The sequence below is a fragment of the Tamandua tetradactyla genome, chromosome 22 (assembly GCF_023851605.1).
Source record: "Tamandua tetradactyla isolate mTamTet1 chromosome 22, mTamTet1.pri, whole genome shotgun sequence".
Lineage (NCBI taxonomy): Eukaryota > Metazoa > Chordata > Mammalia > Pilosa > Myrmecophagidae > Tamandua > Tamandua tetradactyla.
Genome location: NC_135348.1, coordinates 44,775,769 through 44,801,511, shown reverse-complemented (window position 1 = coordinate 44,801,511; position 25,743 = coordinate 44,775,769). Strand labels below are relative to the sequence as shown.

General features: G+C 38.0%; 1 long non-coding RNA gene and 1 pseudogene across 2 annotated transcripts in view; both read left to right on the top strand.

Annotated features, from left to right (window-relative positions):
• The first annotated feature begins 805 nt into the window (after nt 1-805).
• Nucleotides 806-1,571, top strand: LOC143666146 (small ribosomal subunit protein bS18m-like; annotated as a pseudogene).
• An 11,567-nt stretch (nt 1,572-13,138) lies between these two features.
• The window catches only part of LOC143666357 (uncharacterized), a 62,723-nt gene continuing 50,118 nt past the window's right edge, over nt 13,139-25,743 (top strand). For both annotated transcript variants that reach the window (XR_013167558.1, XR_013167559.1), the window contains exons 1-3: nt 13,139-13,365; nt 13,975-15,323; nt 18,147-18,174. This is a non-coding gene — a long non-coding RNA (uncharacterized LOC143666357). The remainder of the gene's footprint in view (nt 13,366-13,974; nt 15,324-18,146; nt 18,175-25,743) is intronic.

The window sequence follows — 25,743 nt, the reverse complement described above, 5'->3', positions numbered from 1 at the left end:
AAGATGAATATGAAAAGCATCTTGTTTGTAGAAGAAGGGAGCTTTTGTAGCTGAGTAAAGATAGAGGGAGGAGATTTTGGAGGGAGATAAGAAATCTAACATTGAATGGGTATGTTTCTTTGAGTTATCCAGGTGAAAAATTCAGAATATAACAGGTATTCAGCAAGGAATCTTTTTTTAAAAAAATATTTTTTGACACATCACACACACACACACACACACACACACAGTGCATACATGGTGTACAATCAATGGCTCACAACATCATCACATAGTTCTGTGTTCATCACCATGAGCATTTTTTTAACAACATTTGCATCACTCCCCAGAAAAAGAAATAAAAAGAATAAAGGAAAAACTCATACATCCCATACCTCTTACCCCTCCCTCTCACGGACCACTAGTATTTCCATCTACCCAATTTATTTTATGCCTTATTCCCCCCTATTATTGATTTATTTTTATCCATACATTCTTTACTCATCTGTCCATACATACCCTGGATAAAAGGAGCATCAGACACAAGATTTTCATAATCACGCAATTACATTGTAAAAGCCATATCATTATACAATCGTCTTCAAGGATCAAGGCTACTGGAACACGGCTCAGCAGTTTCAGGTACTTCCTTCCAGCCACTCCAAAAGACCATAAACCAAAAAGGTTATCTATATAATACATAAGAATAACCTCCAGGGTAACCTCTCGACTCTGTCTGAAATTGCTCAGCCACTGACACTTGGGAGAGAGTGCTGAGACTGATAATATTAGAGAATTGGTCATCATGAGCAAGTGAACTTGAACCATGGAATGTGTGACAAGAGGAAACCCCACGATTAATGCTAACTCTGCAGGGTCTGTCATAAGGGGTTGTCAGCAAAGTCGCCTTAGAATTGCTTAGTGATGTAAGCACGAAACCCAGAGAAAATTGTGCTCTAGAAACTAAGAGAAGATATTTTCTGGAAGAAGGGAGCATTCATCATTGTCAGAGGCCACAGAAAGGTCATGTTAAGCAAGGACTGATAAACTTCTGGTGGATATCTTGATTAAGCTGTTATTGATGACTTTTATTTGAGAGTGATTTGAGTGAGTTGAGATGGGGGGGAAAACAATATTAAAAAGCACTGGCGATTCTGTATGCCTGATATAGCTTGGGTGGTGTTATATAAATAAATCTACAAAGAATTGAGTTTCTCAAACAGGAAGGACGAGGAAGCCTGGCAGCTGTGGTTGCTGTTTGCAGTGCTTTAGGCAGGAAGACGGCGATGCCCTTGGCAATGACTGCCGTTTGCCTCCTAGGGTCCGGGTCTCAGTCTGTGCTGTCGAGAAGAGGCTGGTGACAGTCTAAAGAGGTGACCAGCCACGAGGACCTGCCCATCCCAGTGGAAAATCCTTAGGAGGAACCTCTTAAAAATGTATCTTGTGTGGAAAACGAGTAGATAATAAAAATGTACAGCTTTTGTCCCAGTTTATTTCTCCATTTAGTGGATGCATTTATGGAAGGCACATAATAGGTCTTTGTGGGAAGAAACAGAAAGAAATCACAAAAGCAATTAAGAGGGTTCAAATAATGGGTTTTACACTAGTTACATACAAAGATCCTGCCTGTCTCAAAGGCCCTAAAGTTTATAACATCAAATATTGAAGATAAAGTATATATATACTATCATTACCAATAAACTTATTTTACAGTTTAGAAAAAAAAAAGAATTGAGCTTCTTAGAGTCCTCTATTCCTGTATCTATTGGTTTAACCATTTTGCCTCATAACCTTTGGAAGAAATGTCAGGACAAATAGATTTTAAAACCAGTCTACATATTAAGATGGGAATATTTACATCGAATACTTGCAGCAGGGTTTATTTTTTGGATATATTTTCAATATCTCCTTTCATGTGTTCTGGGAAACTAATTGAGATTTATTTCTGTTTCAATTGTAATAAAGTCAGTGTGGCCAGTTTTGGTCATTATGTGGGAGAAGGTGTGAAGAACATTTTCATCTCTTACCCTGTCCTACGATCTGTCAGAACAACCATCGTTAGTCTCACAATCAAAAAGTATCCAAAATGAGAAGTACAGTAATAAATGCCTTTTCTGATATTAAAAAAACATTAAATGTGTGATTAGAATGAAACTTCTTAACTGCCTGCAGTTTTTTGTGGAAAGATATTGGTAGACGTTAAGGAAAAAAATATGATTCCGTCTCTGAAGTTTAAAATGCCATTCTGATAGTTGATGCAACTTTAAAAGCAAGAAATCCAAAAGAAATAAAAAGATTAAGTGAGGAATATCTGTTCTGCATTTTGAATCATTCTTTGGAGAATCTCATCAATGGCTCAGTAAAGGTAATAGAAATTTCTGAAAATTAATTGTGCTTGAAATAAAGGTTGATATTATTTTTCAAATTGGGAAGTAATGCTCAATTTGCCATGTTTATTTTGGATTTTGTCAGCTGGAAAAAAAGAGCAAGTTAAATTTCCAGGAAATCAGGTTTTGTTAAAAGTACAGTAATTTAATTATCTTATCATTGTGTGGATCGATATTCAAGAAAATGGTGTGCATATGAGATGTTTTCTGGGCTCTTCTACAACACAATTACAGCACTATTGTGTGGGTTAAGAGAGATTGGCCAGAAGTTACATCTAATTTCCCTGCAACTTTGGCTTGTACTTATTTTCAGCCTGATTTGGTAAGAATTGGCTGTAGCTATTTCATGGAAATAATCCTTATTTTTCTTTTTTGAACCTGTGACCTCTTCTTGAAAATAAATCTCTTCAATGACAGGCTCCTTCAGAGTTAGTCTTGACTATTTTCCCTCTCTCCTTGGTCTGCAATTGGAAACCTGACTGAATGGCCCTGGGGGATATGGAGCTCCTAACTGCATGACACGACCATTCCTCTTTGGAAATAGATTCTGATAGCCATAGTTTTTATTTCTTGTTAAGCAGTTGATTTTGCCATTAAGCTGTATAGGTGTTAGGAGTGGGTGTTATTTAATTGGGTAGAAAACCCCTCAAGCAGGGTTTTGACAGGACAGAAGTTCACTTGTTGCTTGTGGAAATGAGCTGGCGCAGGGCAGACCATGCAGGTGAGGATGGCACTGCATGCTCTCATGCAGGTGAGGATGGCACTGGCGCTCTCGTGCAGGTGAGGATGGCTCTGCGCGCTCTTGTGCAGGTGAGGATGGCACTGGTGCTCTCGTGCAGGTGAGGATGGCACTGGCGCTCTCGTGCAGGTGAGGATGGCACTGCATGCTCTCGTGCAGGTGAGGATGGCACTGGTGCTCTCGTGCAGGTGAGGATGGCACTGGTGCTCTCGTGCAGGTGAGGATGGCACTGGTGCTCTCGTGCAGGTGAGGATGGCACTGCGAGCTCTCGTGTAGGTGGAAGGATGGCACTGGTGCTCTCGTGCAGGTGAGGATGGCACTGGTGCTCTCGTGCAGGTGAGGATGGCACTGCGAGCTCTCGTGCAGGTGAGGATGGCACTGGCACTCTCGTGCAGGTGAGGATGGCACTACTGCTCTTGTGCAGGTGAGGATGGAACTGCGTGCTCTCGTGCAGGTGAGGATGGCACTACTGCTCTTGTGCAGGTGAGGATGGAACTGCGTGCTCTTGTGCAGGTGAGGATGGCACTGGTGCTCTCGTGTAGGTGGGAGGATAGCACTGCGTGCTCTCCTGCAGGTGAGGATGGCACTGCGTGCTCTTGGAGACCAAACCTTGGCCGCCTTCCTGTTCCCACCCACCAGCAGGCTTCCCTTTCACTTTCCAGAAGGGCTTTTTTCCTGCCAGCCAGAAGCGGGATGGGCTGAGGAAAACCAGGTCCTCCCTAGGAAGAATCTTCCCAAGAAATTGCACATAATGTTTTCATTTACGTTTTATTGCCTAGAACCCAGTAAGAGGGCCTGGCTGTGGTGGCGTCTGGGGAGTGCAGACCATCCTAGCTTGCTGAGGGTGTCCTAATGGTGTATCACAGACTGGACGGCTTGCTAGAACTGTGATTTACCATCTCTCGGTTTTGAAAGCTAGAAGTCTGAAATCAAGGCATCGGCAGGGCTGGGCTACTTCCGAAATCTGCAGCATTCTGGCAGTTTCTTGCCTGCAGTCTGTGGCAGATGTCAACCTTGCCTCCGTGACATGGCCACGTTCTCTCAGTCTCCCAGCGTCCAAATATCCACTCCTTCTAAGCACACCAGTCATTGGCGTAGGGCCCACCCCCATCCAGTTTAGCCCCATCCAATGAATGTCATCTTCAAAGGTCCTATTCCCAGATAGGAGCATAGTCACGGGACTGTGGGGCAGGACTTCAACACAGCATTTTGGGAGACAGGCTATAACATGGTCTTCACTACAGATGACCACATGCCCAGATAAAGCCTGATGGCTCATTACAAAGGGAAAAGGGGGAGACTACATCCTGGAGAACACCAGCTGTCTTGCCATAGTTTTCTTTTTTCTATACAGTCTGCCACGCCCACCTCCATTAAATCCTTGTTAATGATTCACGTGCTACACTGAAGCTTCTTTGGTTACCACCCACTCTCTTCCTTTAATTGTTGGAAAAATGCTCTCTACCCTACTGTCTTTATATATTTATATATCTGTCCATGATGTTTCCTCATCTATTAAATGGTATTCCTTGAGGAAGGGGGGGTCACATGTACCCCAAGCCTAGTACACAGTAAGGTACCCTGAAGATAAATATTAGGTAGTATCTGGTCTTGCCAGAATAAGCCTTTTTCAGCAAAATCATAAAAAAGACATTTTTTCCTAGAAAAATTCTATGCTCCATTTAAGCAAGTCTCCTGGGCTGGCCTCTGTCAGAGGCCCTGTAGTTTTACCCTCGACAGGGAGATCAGAGCAGATTCTGTGGGCTGGAGATGAAACTAGGGGGACAGACGTCGTTGGGTACAACCGAGAGAGAACCTGGAAATCCGCATTCACCAGAGCCACCCTTGGAATGGTTTCTTTCTTTATGATTGAATGAATATTTCTTCGTTCTCTCAGTGTGCTGGGAGAGGTGTGAGAAGGAGAATGGACATGGATGAATTGGTAAATCTGATTTATAAATCTAGCAAACTGATTAATGGAGGGAGTATGTGTTCAAAGGCAATGGAATAGCCAAATAAAAATCACTTCTTGGCTTTGTCACTTTCTTTATTCATGAGCAGTGAATAGATACAAAGAGCTCTAAACTCTGGAAACCTACACTTTAAAACATTTGTGCACATATGTTTTTAAACACTATTTATTGATAGAGATTTCCAAAATCAGGCCATGACTGTTTTATGGAGAGGTTAAAAGTTCTTGTTTGTAGTGGATCATTTTCATAATGACTATTAATTATAGTTGCCAGATAAAATACAGGGTACCTAGTTAAATTTGAATTTCATAAATATGTCCTTGAGACATACTTTTCCTAAAAAATTATATGTTGTTTATCTGAATTTCAAATTTAGCTGTGTGCTCTGCATTTTTATTTGGCAGTTCTGGCGACCCTACACTTAATGACTCATGCCTCCTCTGCCCACACACTTTGTAATGCGGTTGTTTCTCTCTTTTGAAGAGATGAGACCCATTTCTCTACCCTTCTGAAAGAAGCAGGGCTTGTGACTTGCTTCAACTAAAAGAGTGAGAGGGAGCACATGGAGAGAGCAGCCCTAGCCTCTCAGCTCCCACCCGAGGCCTCAGATTTGTGGCCGAGGCCATCTTCCACCCTCCTGCTTCAGCAGACCCACAAGATAAATGCAACTTCTCAAGAAAGCCCAGGCAAGATTTGCAGAAGAGCTGCCCAGCCAACCAAAGAGCCATGGAAGAGAATGCATTGTTGCAGTGTTAACCCATTCAATTTGGGGGTCATTTGTTAAGCAACAAGATAATTGATATAATGCTGTTCAGAATGATTCTCTTTGAGCTTGTTTGAAATGATAAAGCTCTTATGACACCTTAGACAAGTGAATGACTGTTTTCTGACAGTATCATTAGATACTGAATGACCCTCTCAATGTGAAACATGTAAGTAAGCCAGATAAAATGTTTTAAAATATATTAAATATTAAAATAAAATATTTAAAAACATAAGCATGTCTATATTGGAAAAAAAAGTAAGAAAATAACCAGAAAGCAACAATAAAGTGAAAAACTATCAGGAAGCACAGGGGTATTGAGGCTAGAAAATAGAAACTGATAATGTGAAAGAGTCTCTTAAAGAAGAAAAAAACTTTTTTCTCCCATTCAAGCTTGCTCTTAACATTTATGAGGTGTGCATGAAAATGCATGTGACATGAAGAAGCTAGTCCCACAGCCTGGCCATAATTTCTACCGGTGTCCCATTTCCCTGAAGAACCCTGGAAATCCAGAGGCAAAAGAACCAACCCCCTGTCTCAGACCAGCCCTTCAGTCTTACCTGTGATCTTCTGAGGTCAGGCCAGTGGGAGCTGGGCCCAGGCCGTGGAACCCCAGGTGGTAAATGGACCAGGCCAAAACCAGATGGGAAGTGACTGGGCCAAGCTCCCTGTCTCATCCTTACCAGGGCACTACATAAATGCCTCCTAAATCTAGATTCCATTCAGAGAACGAGGAGGAGAAGAATAATCTTAGACATGAAGGAGTTTAAACACGGAATCTTTGAACTGACTGAATATAAATCCTGAGCCCAGATTTAGTCTCAAACCAGCAGTGATTGAGTTGTCTTCAAGTGGCAAGAGTCACTGGAGTTAATAAGATGAGTTAAATGAATAAATTATCATAGTGAGTTAAACATATTAATTATGTGAAAAAATAATACCACATTTCTTGACCCATACTAAACACTCAAAATTATTATTGTCATTAGTGAAAATCTGGGCTCTAGAGAAAGATGAATTCAATTTATTAAAGGAAAGACTATTGCATTTAAATCCCTCAGTAATAGTGTATGAAAACTCATTATAGTTGTAAATATGAACTTACAATGACTCAGATATGACATATTATACTCAAGATCCAAAGAACCAATATTTCTACTATTCAACCCAACATTGATGGTTTAATTTCAGAACATCATATATCTTTGATCCTATTAGTTTCAAATTTATGATTTTTGCCATCTTTAAATTTAATTTATTTATCTACTGTGATTTTACAAACTAAAAGATGTGGCCTCTGGTTTAGTGTTTCTCCATATTTAAGTGTCATTACAGTTAAATGAAATTAACACTAGTACTCTTTAAAATATGTTCTCCATTATAAGTAGTTCCTTGCAATTCAATCATTGAATGAGCCGTGTGTTAAACAGTGTACTAGGCAATGTGTACACAGGTGAATGAAACAGATGCGGTCCTCACCCCGCAGGGTAGACAGCCCAGGCACAAGGTAGACAGTAGCAGTAAATAATGGGCCTAGAAAGAAGTCAACAAAATGATCAAGATGATGAAGTACATGTTTATGAGATAGAGGCAACAGAGATTTTTTTTTAAGTACCAGAAATAAATCATTGAATGATAAAGAAAAAATAAAATTTTCCTTCTGCATTTAACTCTTCAATTCACTTGGAGCTGACTTTTAATGGTGTGAAACAGAGATTAATCATTTCCCTCCATGTGGACAAACGGTTGTCCCAGGATCATTTATCGAATGCATAACCTTTTTTCGGTTGTTGCTAACACCTTCTCTGTCAAATACCAAGTTTTTATAAATGTCTGCATCTGCTTCTGGATTATGGGTTCAGTCCCACCATTTCAACAATCCTATATTGTCTTAAATACCATAGGTTTATGAGATTCAATATCTGGTGGCGTCATTACCCCACTGAGACCCAGATAAGAGGGTCCCGTTCTACATCCCAGGCTTTCGAGGGCCCACATATAATCTGAACTAACACCCCAAGGTCTGAGGATAAGGAGCCAACAGCCATGTGAATATGTGTGGGGAAGGAGAAAATCAACTTTGCCCCCCAAACTACAGAAGTATCTCTTTTTGTTTAAATTGACTGTCTCACATCACTCAAAATAATTTCCAGACAGACTGGGTTCTCAACCAGCTAGACTTATTCTTTCCCTTTTGCTTGGAAAGTAGTTTGGGGATCAATAGATCGGCCTGGAAAGTCTCAAGTTGGACTTGACAGAACAGCCTGTCTACCTGCCGACGAGAGTAGGGATTCTATGATTGGTTCTCCCAAAACTTGATGTCCAGAATCTGTGTGCCTTTTATTTTCCTCTCAACAAACCTGACTCTTGCAGAATAAGGCCATAGCTTTCCCAACTCTTGAACCTAAAATGAGCTGCAAGAGTTGATTTTGGAAGTTTGAAAGTGAACAAATAATTGGTCTCATTCTTGGCAGAGTTTGGACATCTCTATTATTCATTCCTCCACATCAATGGAAGAAGTGCTATGAGATTTACTTAGATGAAAAATACAGTGGATAATTTTTCAAAATACTATTCCACTACACAATTAAGTAGTTTAAACCATTGTTTAAAATAACAAGAAATTATTCTCTGGATGTTTATGCCTTTCTTTATTGCTACTGAAGTGCAAGTTAATATGTACAAAGATAGACTCCATGCAAATATTACCTGCAAATTTAATATAGTAAGATAATTTTGCATCTGACATGATTATAATTCCACAGGTCTCTATGGAATCTATACTTTAGAAATATTATTATAGATAAAGTAATTCAAACAAGGATATTAAGGGTCACACTCAGATTCATTTTTAGAATTATAACCTTAGATCAGGGATCTTCAAATACAGTCCATGGATTGCCATCCATTTTTTGTAAATGAACTTTTTATTGGAACAGAGCCATGTCCTTAATTTATGGATTATCTATATCAATTTTCATACTATATCAATACAGTTGAGTGGTTGCCACAGGGAACTATAGCTATTAAAGCCTAAATTATTTACTCTCTGGCCCTTTATGGAAAACATTTGAAAATCCTTGCTCTAGAGAAAGTATGAAAATTAGGGGTAGGGGGATATGCATAAAAATGAATTTAAAAATTATTGTAGTGGTCAGTGAGAGAGGTGATAATGCTGGAATTGCCCAATAAAGTTGGGGATGTGGATCAATCAGATGACATGGCATCCTCAGAACTTGATAACAAACTGGATAGATGATGAAGTAAAGGAAGAATCCCAAGATGAGTCTGAGGTTGCTAGACTGACAGGGTTGAATCGACACCATTAACTGAGATAGGAACAAATGATAAGCAGAAAAGTAAGTGATGGTATGTGCATGTCTAGTGCATTGTAAGTAAAACCTGGGTGAGCCTAAAATGGAATCCATGAACATTTTGAGCAATTTGAATTTTGAGTAATTATGCAGTACCAGATAATCTCAGAAAAGCAGAAGGATATTGAAGATTGAGATTTCTGAGAAATTAGAATATAGATTATGTTTAAAGATGTAGGAATTGATTACTCTGCACAGGCAGAGGGAATAAATTGGTGAGAAAGGGTAGTTAAGTGTGGAAGCTGGGAAACAATGCATCTTAAAGATTGGGTAGAGAAGAAATCAGTAAAGAGACTCAAGAAGCTGAAACAGTCTTCCCCAAACTGCCTTTGGACAGGTTTTGAGAAAGTAGTGTGCCTTGCTGCACTTAGGGCACCTGTGGGGGACGTGCGGCTCTTGGCACAGTTTGGAGTTGAGGTGCATCATGGAAATGAAAACCTAGGGTCCATTAGGAGACTGCTAGAATTGTTCATTTTCTCTATCTTTCCTACAGCTATTAATCATTGTCTTGTTATTTTTTAAGACATTAAAAATATCTCATTTAGATACAGAATCATATGTATAAAGCCAAATTGATGATCAGAAGCTCTGCATGAGTACATTGTAGATGAACTCATAGTTATTAAGGTTATTGAATTTACTTTTCCTTTCCTTTTACCATCTTATTGATAAGTGTTTTTTTCTTTCTTTCTTTATTGATGTTTGTAAAACAAAAAAAACAACTGACAAGGGATAAAAGTAAAAGCACTTTTACTCAGTTATCCAAGCTTTCAAAAAAAAAAAGCAAAACTAGAAAAAGAAGAAAATTAAACACAAAATAGATAGAAGAAAGACAATAAGTCAAAAGCAAAAAGGAATAGCTAGACTGGTCAAAATAACAGAGAGTAAGAGAATGAATGTGTGTGTGTGTGTGTGTGTTAGAGGGAGAGGCAATACATTGCTAATATCAAGAATGAAAGGTGGGGCGTCTCTATAAAAAATTAAAAGGACAGAAGGGAATATTATGAACAAATTGATGCTAGTGAATTTGACAACTTAGATGCAATGGAAAAATTCCTTAAATTCCTTGAGAAACACAAATTGCCAGAATGATCTGAAGAAAAGTATAAAAGCTAAATAGCTCTATTTCAAGTAAAAATTTTGAAATTATAACTAAAATCCTTTCCACACATAAAACTCCATGCCCAGATGTATTCACTGGTATGTCTGATCCAAAACTTTAGGAACAAATGACACAATTCTATCCAAATGCTTTCAGTAAATAGAGGAGGAAATATTTCCAAACTGATTGTATCAGAGAATAATAATCTTTACACTAAAACCTGACAAAGGCATTACAAAAATAAAGAAAATGGACCAACATTCATTATACACAGACACAAATATTCTCAACAAAATTTTAGCAAAGCACATCCAGCAATATCTAATATATATTAGATATATCATGAGAACGTGTGCTCTATCCCAGAAATGCAAGGTTAATTTAACATTTAAAATTCAATTGATGTAATTAACCATGTAAATAGAAGAAGAAAAACCCGATTATCCATGTTAGGAGATATAAAAAAGCATTCGAAAAAACTGAACATACACTCATGATAAAAACTCTTATCAAACTAGGTATATAAGGGAACTTCCTCAATTTTGACAAAGGGCATCCACAAATCATAATTAATGGTGAAAAACTAATTTTTACCAGCATCTGGAAAAAGGCAAGGACATTTGCTCTCACCACGGGCATCCATCAACATGCTGGGTATTCTAGCAGGTATAATAACGCATGAAAAGAAAGTAAAGGGCGTAGAGATTAGAGAAAAATAAGAAAAACCCTTGATTCAAGATGACATTATCTTGTACAAAGAGAAGCTTAAGAAATCTAAAAAACTGGTACAAGGACACTAAATAAAATTTGTAGGGTCACAGATTACAAGGTTGGTGTACAAAAACCAGTTGTTTTTCTATATTTTAGCAATAGAGAAATTGAAATTAAAATTAGCATTTAAAAATAACACCCCAGAATATGAATGTTTTGGGAAAATGTAAAAAAATACATGCAAGACTTGGGCACCAAAAGCTAGAAAACATTAATGAAAACAATTGAACAGAATTTAAATAGATACATCATTACAATTTAAAATTGATACAATGCTGGTTATTCCTAAACAGATGTATAGATTCAACCCCATCCCAATAAAACTTCCATCAATTTTTTATCTTGTAAAATTTGACAAATTTATCCTGTAAATTTCTGTGGAAAGTCAGAGAACCTAAGATTAGTCATAACAATTTTGAAAAAAAAGGAGAAAAATTTGGAGGATTTATTTTGCTTGATATCAAGATTTAATATAATATTACACAACTGAGATAGGGTCATGTATAAGGGTAGACATGTAGATAAATGGAACAGTGTTGGCTTTTCAGAAATAGACACAAGCACATAAGGTCAATTGATTTTTGACAAAAATAATATGGTAGTAGAATGGGGAAAGAATAGTCTTTTCAGCAAATGATGAATTAGATATTTATATGGAAAAAATGAACCACCAGACTTACCTCACACCATACACAAAAATGAACTTGATCTAACATATACCTAAAAGGTAAAATAGATCTAAACGTAAAAGCTAAAATTATAGAACCTCTAGATGAAAATCTTGTCTGTTTTGGCAAAGACTTTTTAGATAATTTTTTATCATTAAAATGATAAAATATATTTTGAAATGCACCGTCATGAAGCTAAAAAGCATGTCACATAAAGGGAGAAAAGATTCATTAGATACAAAAGACTGATATCTAGAAAATAAAAGGCAATGTTTCAAATGAGCAATTAAAAGACAAATCACTTAAAAATGGGCAAAAGGTTTCAATAGATACCTCTCAAAAGAATATATATGAATGGTTAATAAGCACGTGAAAATATGTTCAACATCTTAGTCATCAGCGAAATGGAATGAAATCTGCAGTGAGGTAAGGCCAGACATGTAGTCCTGCATTTTAAAAAGTTAAACATACATTTACTATGTTGGTTGGCTATAGCACACCACTGTTTCTGACATGATTTATACCATATTTGTTAATCACCAGGAGATAAATTTCTCAGATAACCCGAACAGTTCTGAAGAATCATAACTTCTGTGGGGATTACTTTAGAAATGTATCCAATATTTCTCTGCCTTAAAAGAAAAATACGTGCTGGGGCTGGCTCGTATGACTCACAAGAGCCGATCAAATGCAATCTTCCCACAGCACACTCAGGGTCCACGAGGGAACCAGCCATGGCGGGGAGCATTTACACTGACTACAAATCCTATATATTTCCCCCCAAATAGTATCATTTACTAGCACACCACTGATAAGAAGCTTGATCTTTTAGCAATGGAAAGGACGTTGGAGATGATTTAGTTAGCCTCTGAAAGACAGCATCGAATTATCACTCACTGTAGCTAGAAGAGTTGATGAAACGCTTGATGCTGTATTTCAGTGGGATTTTAAAATGTAATTCATTACAGTGGGGGCTGAAGTTATCAGCGATAATGAACTCTGAAATAATTTGAACCTATTAGAGGAAAAATATAATTGAATTACTTCTATTTCAATAATACAAATTAGACCCATATCTTCAGTATCTGATTATAATAATATTTCATGGGGGGAGAAATAACAAACCGCCCTAGTTTAGCAATGTAAAACATAAACCGTTTTACTGTCCTCATGGCTCCTGTGGGCTGAGGAATTTAGAAAGGGCGCGTGTTGGACTGTCTCTGCTTCCTAATGTCTGGGGCCTCAGCTGTGAAGACTCAAAGGATGTGTTGCCAAGACAACTAGAGGCTGGAATCCCCTGAAGCCTCCTGTGTTGAAATATCTGACCAATGGGCAGAGAAGACTGGGAAACCAGGACTGCCGGCCAGATGCTTACACCTGGCCTCTCCGTGCGGCTCGGCTTCCTAACAGCACGGCAGTCGTAGGGTTCAAGGTAGGTCAGGAGCCAAATGCAAGTGTTCCCACAAACCAGATAGAAGCTACACTGCCTTTTCTGACCAGTGTGAGACGTCACACAGTTTGTCTGCTGCCTCAAGTCCACCGAGACTCAAAGAGGGGTCCACCGACTTCACCATATGACTGGAGTGAAGGCCATGCTGCAGATAAGAACGTGAGATAGATCTGTTTTTTGTTTTTTTTTTTGCATTTTGGAAAACTCAATCTGCCACACATGATTTCTCAACTATCTTCTCACTCAACTATTTTCTTTCCATTACTCAGAATGGCATAGGAAAACTTGAACTAGAATTTTAGCATTTACCCGGCTCACTCAGCATCCAGGGCCGCCTCCTTTACCTTGTCCAGACTCGATGACTGTGAGGCTAAGAGCCAGTGGAAAGTTCACTGTTATAAATTATACTGTTTTGTTTTGCATTGCGCTAATCTTCTATAGCTTTCCAGGGCTGCAGCAGGAAGTGGATTGCTCTGACTTTGCCAAGCAAAAAGCTGGATGTTCAGATGACTGGAAACTATAGAGGCATTGCTAATCAAATCAACAAAGAACAAGATTAATTTATTTTGACCGTGAATTTGATAATTGAAAAATATTTTCTCTCTTTAATTGTAAAATTACTAGCCCAACTTGGATTTCAATGAAAACAGGAGGTTTGTAATAAGCCACTCTTTTTATAAAAACAATGTGGTTGTGTTTCAGGATGTGAACTCCAATTGCAAGTTAATTTGTTTGATCAGCATGTATTGCGTGCCGCCTCTCTTTCAGATGTGAGGCCGGGTACTGAGGCTACAATGTGAGGCAAATCCAGAACGAGTCCTGCCCTGATGGAGCTTCTAGTCCGTATGGGTGGAGGGGCGGCGCGGACGGGGTGCTTGTCTGTAGTCATTGCAGAAGTCAATGCATGGATGAAGGTACAGTAACTACGGCGTGCACAGTGAAGGAAAAGAGTAGCTAGCATGAACGAGAATAAAAAGGAAAGCTCTTTTGGACTAGTTAGGGAAGAAACTGACATTTTAACTGATACATGAATGATGGAAATTGTAGTAATGAGGGAGTAAGTTTGGGAGCAAAAGTTTTTTTAGGTAGAAGGAAGAACTTTTTCACAAGCCCTAAGTCAGGTCAAACTCTGTGAGTTTTACTTTATTATTTCGAGTTTATATTATTGTTTTGTAAAAGAGTGAGGTATTCATATTTGCATTTTAAAAAGATTGCTCTGGCTGCTGCTGTGTAGACAATTGATTAGAGTGGGGGCAAAAATGGAATTGCTCGCTACTAATATGTTTGTAGGTACGAAAAAAATAACTGGGAAATTAATGTACCAGGCAGAAGGAATAAAGCACTTTTCCCAAGTTCCTAATGACTGCATAATCGTCATTATCCTCTAATCACTATTACTATAGTGAGCATCTAGCCTGAGGTGTATGAAGGATGGTGTGAGTCCTTACCCAAGAGAAAAACGAGAGAAGTCCCCATGCTGCTTCTCCCTGCACTTCTCTTGAGTTCCTTTTGCACCTACTATTAATTACATCTCCTGCAGGAAGTTCTCTCTCTCTCTAATTATCTGTTGAAATCGTAACCATTTTTTATGTCCCAATTTAAAAGCTTCCTCCTCCAGGAAAGTCTGATCTCCTAATAAGATGTTTTCTCTTCCCAGACTCAGATTCTCTTACTGTTACTTTAAAACCTGTCCTATGTCATTATTTAATTGAAAATGTATACATAATAACTAAATGTGTTAGTAATATATAATAACAAATGTCATGTGGAGCCATTATCAGACAGGTCCTATAGTCAGCTCTCCAGCATGGATCTTCAACAGTGTCTCCATGAATACTTAACTGAAATTTAAATTTAAAATGACTTTTAAAGTTAATCAACTAGGATTTGCTAATTTGAATGGCTGATAAGCACCCTTTTTTTACTGATGTTCTGAAACAAAATTACTTGTATGGTTAAAGAATGCTTAAAAATAATACCAATTCATAAAAGAAAAGTAATATCGAACATAAATATTATTTTCATTCTTAGATATCATCCAGTCAAGTATTAGTAAAGTGGTGTCCCTTCACAACTATGTGAATCAGTGATTGTCTTAGATGGTTTCTTGCTGCTGTGTGAGTATAACTCAATAAAATTGCATTTACAAAATGGTGAGCCCTTGTGAGTTTACCATTTTATCCACTTTGTAATGCCTTTTAAATCTATTTTTTTAAATAAGAATCCAGTCGCAAGTTGAAAGTTATGCAGTATTGTGCATATTACTTGCTGTTTAATCAATACACTTTTGGGAGATTAAAAAAATAGAGAATGAGGGGCGGGCCGCGGTGGCTCAGCGGGCAAGGTGCTTGCCTGCTATGCCGGAGGACCTCGGTTCGATTCCCGGCCCCAGCCCATGTAACAAAAAAACGGAGAAACAGAATACAAGAAAATGTTTAAAGATGTTTCCCTTTCTTCCTTCCTTCCTTCCTTCTCTCTGTCTTTCCTTTAAAAAAAAAAAAAAAAAAAATAGAGAATGAACACTCATGCAGTATTTGTGCACTGGGAACAACACAGAATACATTATATTTAAAATAAAATAGGATGTTTAATTGAGGAAGATGTGATAATCCATGTGCTACGTGTATTTCATGTGGTCCCTAAGAAGCTATGACCTTAGCACATTGATAGATGGTGCTTACTCAGTCTGATTTACAAACCACAAAACCTATCACAGATATTCCCATGAACATCTGCTCTCATTAGTGTAACCTCTAGCACACTTCCTGTTCTTATATTTTCCTTCAAATGTATTAAGCTTAAACGTATAAAAGAAATGTGTTCAAAATGTTCATTAGTAATATGTAAGCAAACGAATGACAGGTTTATTAATCTCTCTTTAGAATCTCTTCCTTTTGCATAGTAATATTTGTAATACATATGTATCCAGCTCATAATTTCTAGTTCTAGCAGTTTTCATTTTATAGTCATAAAAAACAGCCGTACTTGGCTTGGTATGAAGAAAAGAAAAAAAAAAGCCTTTCAGTGGAACGTCAGTTGAAAAAAAGCATCGTAGTTTCATGATTCAAATCTCTTCCCGGTTTCCTCACTCTCAGTTATGTAATCTTGAACCATTATTTTTTCTATAAGAAAGGAAGAGCACTACATAAGAAAGCTGGTGTTCCTTGGTCAGTAATCATGTTGATGGATCAATGAGTATTACTGTTTTGTTTTTCTCCTCCTTTCCCACGAACCCGCTCTAGTAGAAGACTGGACACAATTAGCAGCGTTCACTTGCTCTCTAGCAATGACTTTTGTCAGGAAATTTACTATGTGATTTGCTTTAAGAGTGGGGCTGTTATTCAGTTTTATTTTCACTTAGGCTGATTGCAGATTAGTGTCTTTGGAGGAAGGATTAAGTATTTTCCCTGCTTGCATCAGAAGTGCGTAAAGAGAACTCCTGGATAATATCAGGCAATAGATAATTAGTTTGGCGCTTGACCAGAGTGAGATTCAGGTATTTTATTACTTACTAATGCAAGTGAGCATTCAGCTTTTGGTTCAACTTAGATACCTGAAAAACAAATGCTCTGGCACATTTATAATCTGGCAAGGAAATTCATGCAATTTTAGGTCCCTCTGCTGATTTACCTGGAAAGACCATTTTGTAAGATAATGAATTTAACAGATGAAAATCAGTATATGCTTTTGCACACTGTCACTTTATATTATACAGAAGATCTGGCATTTCCTTACTTAGGCTTGTCCGTCCTCATTTGATTGGCATATTAGAGATAAACCTCTTATTTCAGATTAAAAGTTTCCTTGCTTAATGTTGTTTTCCTCTTGAATGTTGTATATATTTAACCAAAGTGTTTTAAACCTGAGTCAAGTGCTCGATATCTTCAAATACTCAGGACAAAATAAAATGAAAAATGATTTGTCCTTCCTCTATTTGCATTTTAAAAGCGGGATGAAGCTCTACCCAGTGTATTCTCTGAGACAGGGTTAAGATTAGGGTAAATGCTGATTGAGGCTGGGATTGCAGAAAACAAGGCGTGTTGGATAGCAGATCCTTTCCTCTTTCAATATCATGTACCCTCTTCTAGAGTGATGACCACGTTAGACATTTAGACATCCTATGATTCATCAGTAAACCTATGCTAGCTAAACAGACAGTTATTGCATTGTTCTAAAAAGGACATAATTGGAACAATGCACAGAAAAGACTAAGATAACTAAAATAACTCGAATAATAAGTTTACTAGAAGAATATAACACAATAGTTCCATCAATAGCAATTTAAAAGCAGCAAATGCAAGAAGACAATTAAGAACAGAAAACTCAGGAGAAATTTTAATTGAACACTTAAAGGTGGCTTTCAAAAGATAAGAAGGAAAAGAGTAAAAGGAAGAAAAGGTCTGAGACAGAAAAGTTAAAATTTTAAGAAAATAGGTTCAAGTTACCTTAGTAAGGAACAGCTTTATTTGTAATATTTATTAATGGGACTGATAACCTTCTGATTTTTAGCTTCTTTGTCAATCTACAGGAAATAAAATGAGATTTAAAGTTACTTTGAGATATTTATATGAAAATAATCACTGAATAGCATTCTTTATTTTATCATTCTTAAATCATTACACATAGGTGTTTAGAGTAGGCACGCAGGAGCCAAACTCTCAGACTTGAATCTTGGCTTTTCCACTTATTTCAAGTTATTTATATCTACTTGTGTCTCAGTTTTCTCATTTGAAAACCGGGGATAATATTATGATCTATGTCTCAGGTTTACTATGTGTTTTAAATGAGTTGACATGGGTTAAACTCTTGAAAAACGGCGCTTACCTTACAACACAGTATCACCCAGAGTTTTTATTATTATGGTGAGTGACATCTTATAATACAGAATACATTGCGGTCCCCTTCTTTACAACCAAACCAAGTATGTTTTCTTCCTACAGGATCTTCAAAGAATTTGCAAGCTCTAAGGTATTTCTTTGGTCTTCTGGCATGTTTATATTTGAACTGAGAGCCAGGTGGGTTTTTAAAATTATTGAAATCAATGGGATGATTGGGCAATCATTTTGACAAGTTTTGTGTTACGTAACTAGAAACAAAAGGAGGTGGTTTGGGGTTGTCAGCATAAAACTTTCATCTGCTATATACTTTGAACTCAATTTTCTTTACTTTAAATCCCTCTGCCTCGGAGTGGTCAGGGGAAGATGTTGGGAATGAGTTTGATTATAAATTGAAATAAATCTGCTGAAAACCTAAAATCCGTGTTGGTTTATCGTGGTCCTTCTTAATCTAACATGCCCTGAGGAGTGATCCTGGATGATTAGAATTTCTGGTCTACGAAAGCAGCTGGTATGGGTTTAACAGTTTAAAATTGAACTGAGTGCAGAAACCAGCATCACATATGTTTTAGCTTAATCACATATGCATTAGTTTAATCTCCTGATATGAGTTGAACTTATTTGGAAAGAGTTAATCAGAAATCACTATGCATTCATGTGTGCAGCAGTGATTGACCATAGCATTAACTGACAAAGAGAAGTACATTATTGAGAAAGAATGTCACATGCAGTTTTGGTTTCTGGAAATCTACATGTGACTGGCAACAAAAAAGTTTTGCTTTTTTTCCCACAACGATAGCAAAAAAAGGCATGACCGATAATTCTACTAACATCGCTACCAATTTCCACGTGACCACCACTACACAATAACTGCCGTGGCTGAGCGAGTGGCAGCTGTGACAGGGTCATAGTAAGTTATTTCATTTCACATAATTCTTAAAAGAACTCACCGAGGTGGTCATTAACCACACCATTTTGTGATGATAAAATTAAGGATCAGGGCTGTTAAATAATTAATCCAAAATCATCCAACTAATAAGTAGAGGTTGGGATTATGAGTCCCAAATTCCATATACTGTTATGGCACATATTCTCATAATTTTGTATTTCACAGGTTTTAAAATGTCAAAGCAATTTTGGAGATCTTCATAGGCCTACATCAAGATATTTAAAAATAATCAAAAATTAAAACCTCAATATAAACTGACTATATTTAGTTTTATAACAATATATTTAGCTTTATGAAAGATCAATACATTTTCCTTATGTCTTATTTGTACACATACTGGTAATAATTCTTTCCTGGATTGGCATCGGTCTAATGATTTAATATTTGGGAATTACTACATAACAGCACAGTGACTTGATCGGAAACCCACTTTTTATATTAGGGAGACTTCTGAAAAAGATGTGTGAGAAGAGACTGTGCTTGTATTAGGTCACATTCTCTAATTTATTCCCATTATAAACTGAAATATGTGTCCCAGCAGAGAAAAATTTGTCTCGGTCTCAATTGACCAGGGCTGCTATAACAAATACCACAAAACAGTTCAGCTTAAACAATAAATTTATTGTCTCATGATTTTAGTGGGTAGAAGTCCAAAATCTAGTCCCAAGACAGTCTCTTCTGGTGCTGTCTTGCCATAACCCTTGGGATTCTCTTGGTTTGCACTTCTGTCTCCAGCTCGCGGTTTCTTCTGGCTTCCACTTCTCCTGCTCAGTCATCTGTCTAGATTTCTTCTCCTTTTACGAATGGGGACCTTTATTTTTAGTCACTGCAACAAAATTAAATATTCAATCAATATAATTTTGAACATAATATTAAAGGGAAATTTTAAATGTTAACCTTTAAATGCTTAAACATTTTCTTTGCATTTAAAGTTTTATTTGAGTTCCCGTAACTTGAATTGTTAGTAATTTGGAATAATAGCTGTGCTGGTTTGAAAGGAAGGATGCCCCCTAAGAAAAGCCATGTTTTAATGTAAATCCTATTTCATAAAGGTAGAATAATCTCTATTCAATACTGTATGTTTGAAACGTGATGAGATCATCTCCCTGGATGATGTGATTTAGTCAAGAATCATTGTTAAACTGGATTAAGGGATGACATGTTTCCACCCATTTGGGTGGGTCTTGATTGGTTTATTGGAGTCCTATAAAAGAGGAAATATTTTGGAGAATGAGAGATTCCGAAAAAGCAGAGAATGCTGCAGCACCACGAAGCAGAGAGTCCACGAGCCAGCGACCCTTGGAGATGAAGAAGGAAAATGCGTCCCAGGAAGCTTCATGAAACAGGAAGCCAGGAGAGGAAGTAGCAGATGATGTCTTGCTCGCCATGTGCCCTTCCAGCCCAGAGAAACTGTGACTGTGTTCACCATGTGCCTTTCCAGATGAGAGAGAAACCCTGAACTTCATCGGCCTTCTTGAACCAAGGTATCTTTCCCTGGATGCCTTTGATTAGACATTTCTATAGACTTGTTTAATTGGGACATTTTCTTGTCCTTAGAACTGCAAACTAGCAACTCATTAAATTCCCTTTGTTAAAAGCCATTCCGTTTCTGGTATATTGTATTCCAGCAGCTAGCAAACTGGAACAATTTAGCTAAGATCCCTAAAAGAAAGTGCCTCATAATTTTTCAAAGGGCATAGGTAAGCAGCACTGGATTTTTTAACATTATTACTGTTTACATAAATGAAGAGTTCCCAGAGTGCTCTCCATACAGTTAGAGTCCAGTCAGAGACCTGTACATTTTTGTGGTGTGGTTTTTCTGACCTGTGCCTAACTTTTGAATACAGGAATTCTACAGTCCCTTTCACTACCAAATACTGTCACACGGAGTTGACTAATTGGCCAGCTAGTGTGGTCCTTCTCAGAATAAAAGGAAATAAAAGGCCAAATTTTGTCCATCTGCCTAAGGCCAGTAGCAATATATGATTCAAATGTTTCAAATCTCTGCTCAGTTTAGCCTTAGAATCTGGCTCCTTCTTCTAGCATTTGAATACTCACTAATCTTAACCTTGAGTCATCTTAAACTTGGAACTAAAAGACATTAAAACTAAACACAGGCCACACAAGGTCTTCACAGGTCGCGGGGGCTTCTTCAAATCCCAAGGCAGGCAAGACCCGGAATCTTGCAGTTGCCAGCGCCCCGCGGGAACACACAGCCCACGGTGCTGCCTGCCAGTGCGCCCGCCTGCTCCCAACACGCCCTCCCGCTTTCAATGACCCACCAGGAGAGAAAATGATGGCATTTGTTTAAACAGCATCTTGAAAACAATGAAAAAGTTGTATTTTATTTTGGAGGGGAGTATAGTTTAACGGTCAGAAGTAAGACTTAGGGAGTTTCAGGCAAAAGATAAATTAGATTTCCATATCACAGTAAGTGAAAATGGTGTTGATGTATCTTAAATCTTTTAAAAAATGGAAACAAGGCAACATTTTGAAAAAGCAGACAATTTCAATAATAGGCAATACTCATGTAGTGCTTATTATATCACAGGTATTAGTCTAGACCTTTATGTACATTGAATTCTCCCAGGGATTCTAAAGGTTGGTGCTGTTATTATTCCCATTTTATAAATAAGGAAGCAGAGGGGCCAGAGAATTTAAGAAGTTGCCCCAGGTCATATAGTTAACGAGAGGTGGAGCTGCAATTTAAACCTGGGCATTCTGGCTTCAGAGTTCATGTTTTAACTACCATGTCACCCTTTTCCCTTCTCGTTTACCTGGTTTTTCGCTTTGGTCTACACTCTGCAGTGCTCTGTCATGCGATGCTACTGCAAGTTCTTTAAAAATATGGCTTTTCGTCTCTTTAGATTTTAAGTAGTAAATTAGCTCTTTCTTCCTTCTTTCTCTGTTAGTCATTCACTCCCCATAAATCATCAACTGATAAAAGAATTGAATGCAATTCAATTCTCTAAGGTAGAGATAAAAGAGGAGCATTCTACTTCCATCGATAAGACGTCCCCCCTCCCTGTGGCCGTAAAGCCTTTGATTTTAGAGCTGCCTTTGTTTTGATTTTCTCCTCATCACCAGACAGAACTGGGCTCTCTGTTGAGGAAGTTCCGGTCAGGCCACCCTGCTCTGTTCCGTGACAAAGAGGGTGTCTTACAGTGACATCAGAGTTCCAGTTCGTGTCCCAGGCACTCATTATTATAAATTAATTAAAAAGTTACCTGATGGTAGCATGGATTTCCAAATAAGTCTGCTAATAACACAATGATGATAATAATACTCCAATCACGGGTTGCTGTGAAGCCTGGATGAGCTAATGTATGTTACACACTAGCGCAGTGCTTAGTACTCAGGACATGGTACCTCTCCTTATTATTGTTGGTACTGTTTTGGGTAGAGATACTGGCTCAAGTGGCTTTGAGTATTTTGTTGCTTATGACAGCTTGTTTTCCAAAACAATGAAGTAGATACATAGGTATTCTGGCATTACTTTTTAAATAGCTTAAATAGTACTTCCTTTTTATTTTGTCAACTTTTTTTAATTGTATAATGTAACATATATACAAAGCAAAGAAAGAAAAAAGCAAATGTTTTCAAAGCACTCTTCAACAAGTAGTTACAAGACAGATCCTGGAACTTGTCATGGGCTGCCATACCATCATCTCAGATCTTTCCTTCTAGCTGCTCCAGAATATAGGTGGCTAGAAGGAATAAATATTTTTTTTATCATCATAATAAACTTTTTTTCTCTTTTTTGTGAAAAATGACATATATACAAAAAGCAACAAATGTCAAAGCACAGCACAACAATTAGTTGTAGAGCAGATTTCAGAGTTTGGTATAGGTTACAATTCCACAATTTTAGGTTTTTACTTGTAGCTGCTCTAAGGTACTGAGCCCAAAAGAGATATCAGTTTAATGATCCAGCACTCATACTCACTTGTTAAGCCCTACCTTCTCTGTATAACTCCACCATCACCTTTGATCTTTCTATCCCACTCTTTAGGGGTATTTGGGCTATGCCCATTCTAACTTTTTCATGTTGGAAGGGTCTGTCACTAATATGGAGTACAGAGATGAAACTATCTGGAGAGGCTGGGCTAGGTTTCAGGACTTATCTGAACCAGGGACCCATTTGGAGGTTGTAGGTTTCTGGAAAGTTACCCTAGTGCATGAAAACTTTGTAGAATCTTATATATTGTCCTACGTACTCTTTAGGATTGGCTGGAATGGTTTTGATTGGGGTTTGGCAAGTAATAATAGGTAGCAATGTCCAGTTGAAGCTTGCCTCTCGGCTCTATTTGAACTCTCTCAGCCACTGGTACCTTATTATTTACACTTCTTTTCCCCCTTTTGGTCAGGATGGAACTGTTGATCCCACGGGGCCAGGGCTGGACTTATCCCTGGGAGTCTTCTTCCAAGCTACCAGAGAGACTTTCACCCCTGGATGTATTAAAATAGTGTTTACTTTTATAATAGAATATAGACTTATACTATACATAGGTCAATTCAGACCTATTAAGAGCTGAGCTTTACCATTACAGATCTTTCATTAATATCAAGGGGTGCTGGGATATGCGTTTCCCTTTAAAGTAAAGGGATTCTTTACTGCAGAAAGAAAAATATCAGAATTTTAATATCTACACAGAAATAAGCGTGGTATATTTGTGGGATATTTACAACACTAACCAGTAAATCATCACTGATGCATACGCCTTTTTCTTTGATTATAACAAGCAGTAGGTAAATTTTTTTTCTCATGAATGAAAACATCATAATCTTCAAACAAATCCCAGATCATTCTTTCTGTCAGAGTTAATGTTACTTTCTAAGTAAATGCTGAAACTAATGGCTTCATAAGATATTTTTAGACCCTGTTTCCTTAAATAATCTTTTAGCTATTAAATTACTACATTGGATCTGATAGAAGTGGCTTGGTTTTGCTTTACAAGTTTGTTTTTTATCAAAGGCCGTGTCTTCCTGAAGGAACAAGGCCTTCAGAGTGTAGGAATTATGTCATCCTGTTCAAAATAGGTCTGTGTTTCTCACTTATAAATTGAACAGATGGTGGGCCCAAATACAGAGAAAGACATAGTGTATTCTAAAGTACCTAAACTGATATTCAGGTGGGGAAAAATACAGAAAAAAAGATACATAGAAGCAGTTATGAAGAAGGGAAGACCTCACAGAGAGAAATAGAATGCTTGTGGCTTGAATAGAGTGATGTGGTCTCTCTGTCTGCCTGTCTCTCTCTTTCCTTGTCCCAGTCTCTCTCCCTCATGAGTAAACTAAATGACCACTTCATCACATCTACCTGCTTTATTTCCTACACCTGATCTCCACAAAGTGCTCCCCAGTCGGCCCGAGAATTCCTCAGGCCGTGGCTTGCTCTGGTCTCAGGTGCAGATTCCTACCCACCTGGGCCCACCGTCCCGCCCTCTTTCCTAGCAGCTTCTCTCGTAACAGTGTGACCACTTGGGCCTTTCCCTGGGAACGCGCACCCATCGTGGATCATGGGTGACCGCAAATGTGGCCCTCGAGACGGGAAATTTATGTTCACCCGGGACAGTACTTTTCTCTAATTTCCCACACCACGGAGACCAGACCTGACTTTTAATGGGGTTCATAGGAGATTAACAAATAATGAAAGAATCTACTCAAGAGAGTAACTGACAGCTCCCATTTAGGCCCAGAGCCAGGCCTGTTCCCAGACAGCTTCCATGTGGGGAGGCCGCTCATCTCCCAAACCTGGGGAGACGTTAAACAGCTTTACTTTGCACACTGGGCTGAACTGTTGTAAGCTCTTTTCCTGCTTAAGATTCGATGCTGACATTTTCACTTTCTCCCCTAATATTCACATCTTTCCAGAATTTTTGACGAAAGGAATTCCCATTCTTTTTTGATAGGCTTCTTACTGTGTGTGAGTGTGTGTGTGTGCGTGTGTGTGTGTGCGTGTGTGTGTGAGTGCGTGTACATGTTTGCGGTTATGGATACCTCACTCCACTTAAGGAGTGGATATATGTTTTATTTACATATATATAATAATATATAAATAATATATATATATATATAGAAGTAAAAAAAAAAAGCCAACAAGCAGTTTTTCTACTGCATCCTAGCAAGACAGAGTGGCTGCCCATCCACTTTTGCCATGCGTGTCACCTAACCTGATGAAGGGGTGGCAGCCCATCATTGCCCCGTCTCCCATCGGTTACAAGGGAATCAGGCTCTGCCCTCACTTCAGTGGAAGGGCCCATGCATGGTTGTGATTCACTGGGGTCACCTCAGGGTGCGTCTCCCACAACATTTTATGCTAAATTTATCAACATTCTATGTTTTTTTGATGCTATCATAAGTGGTAGTCTTACAATTTCATTTTCTAATTGTTTATTTGAAATATACTAAAAGATTGCTGATTTTCTGTATATTAAATTTGTATTCTTTGAGTATGTTATAGTTGATGATTAGTTTCAGTAATTTTTTGTAGATTCTATAAGGTTTTCTATGTAAGAGATTATGTCATCTGCAAGCAGATTTACTTCTGTTCATGCCCTGCCGTACTTTCCATGTACTTAGTGTAGTGTTGAGTAGGAGAGGCAAGGATGGGCATCCTGTACATCTTCCTGATCCTGGGGAAAATTACTTACTTTTCCAACACTAAGGATGTAGTTTTTGTTATAAATGCCCTTTATTAGGTCAAAGAAGTTCTTTTAGGTCATTTCTCTTTTCCTGTTTGCTCAGAGTAGT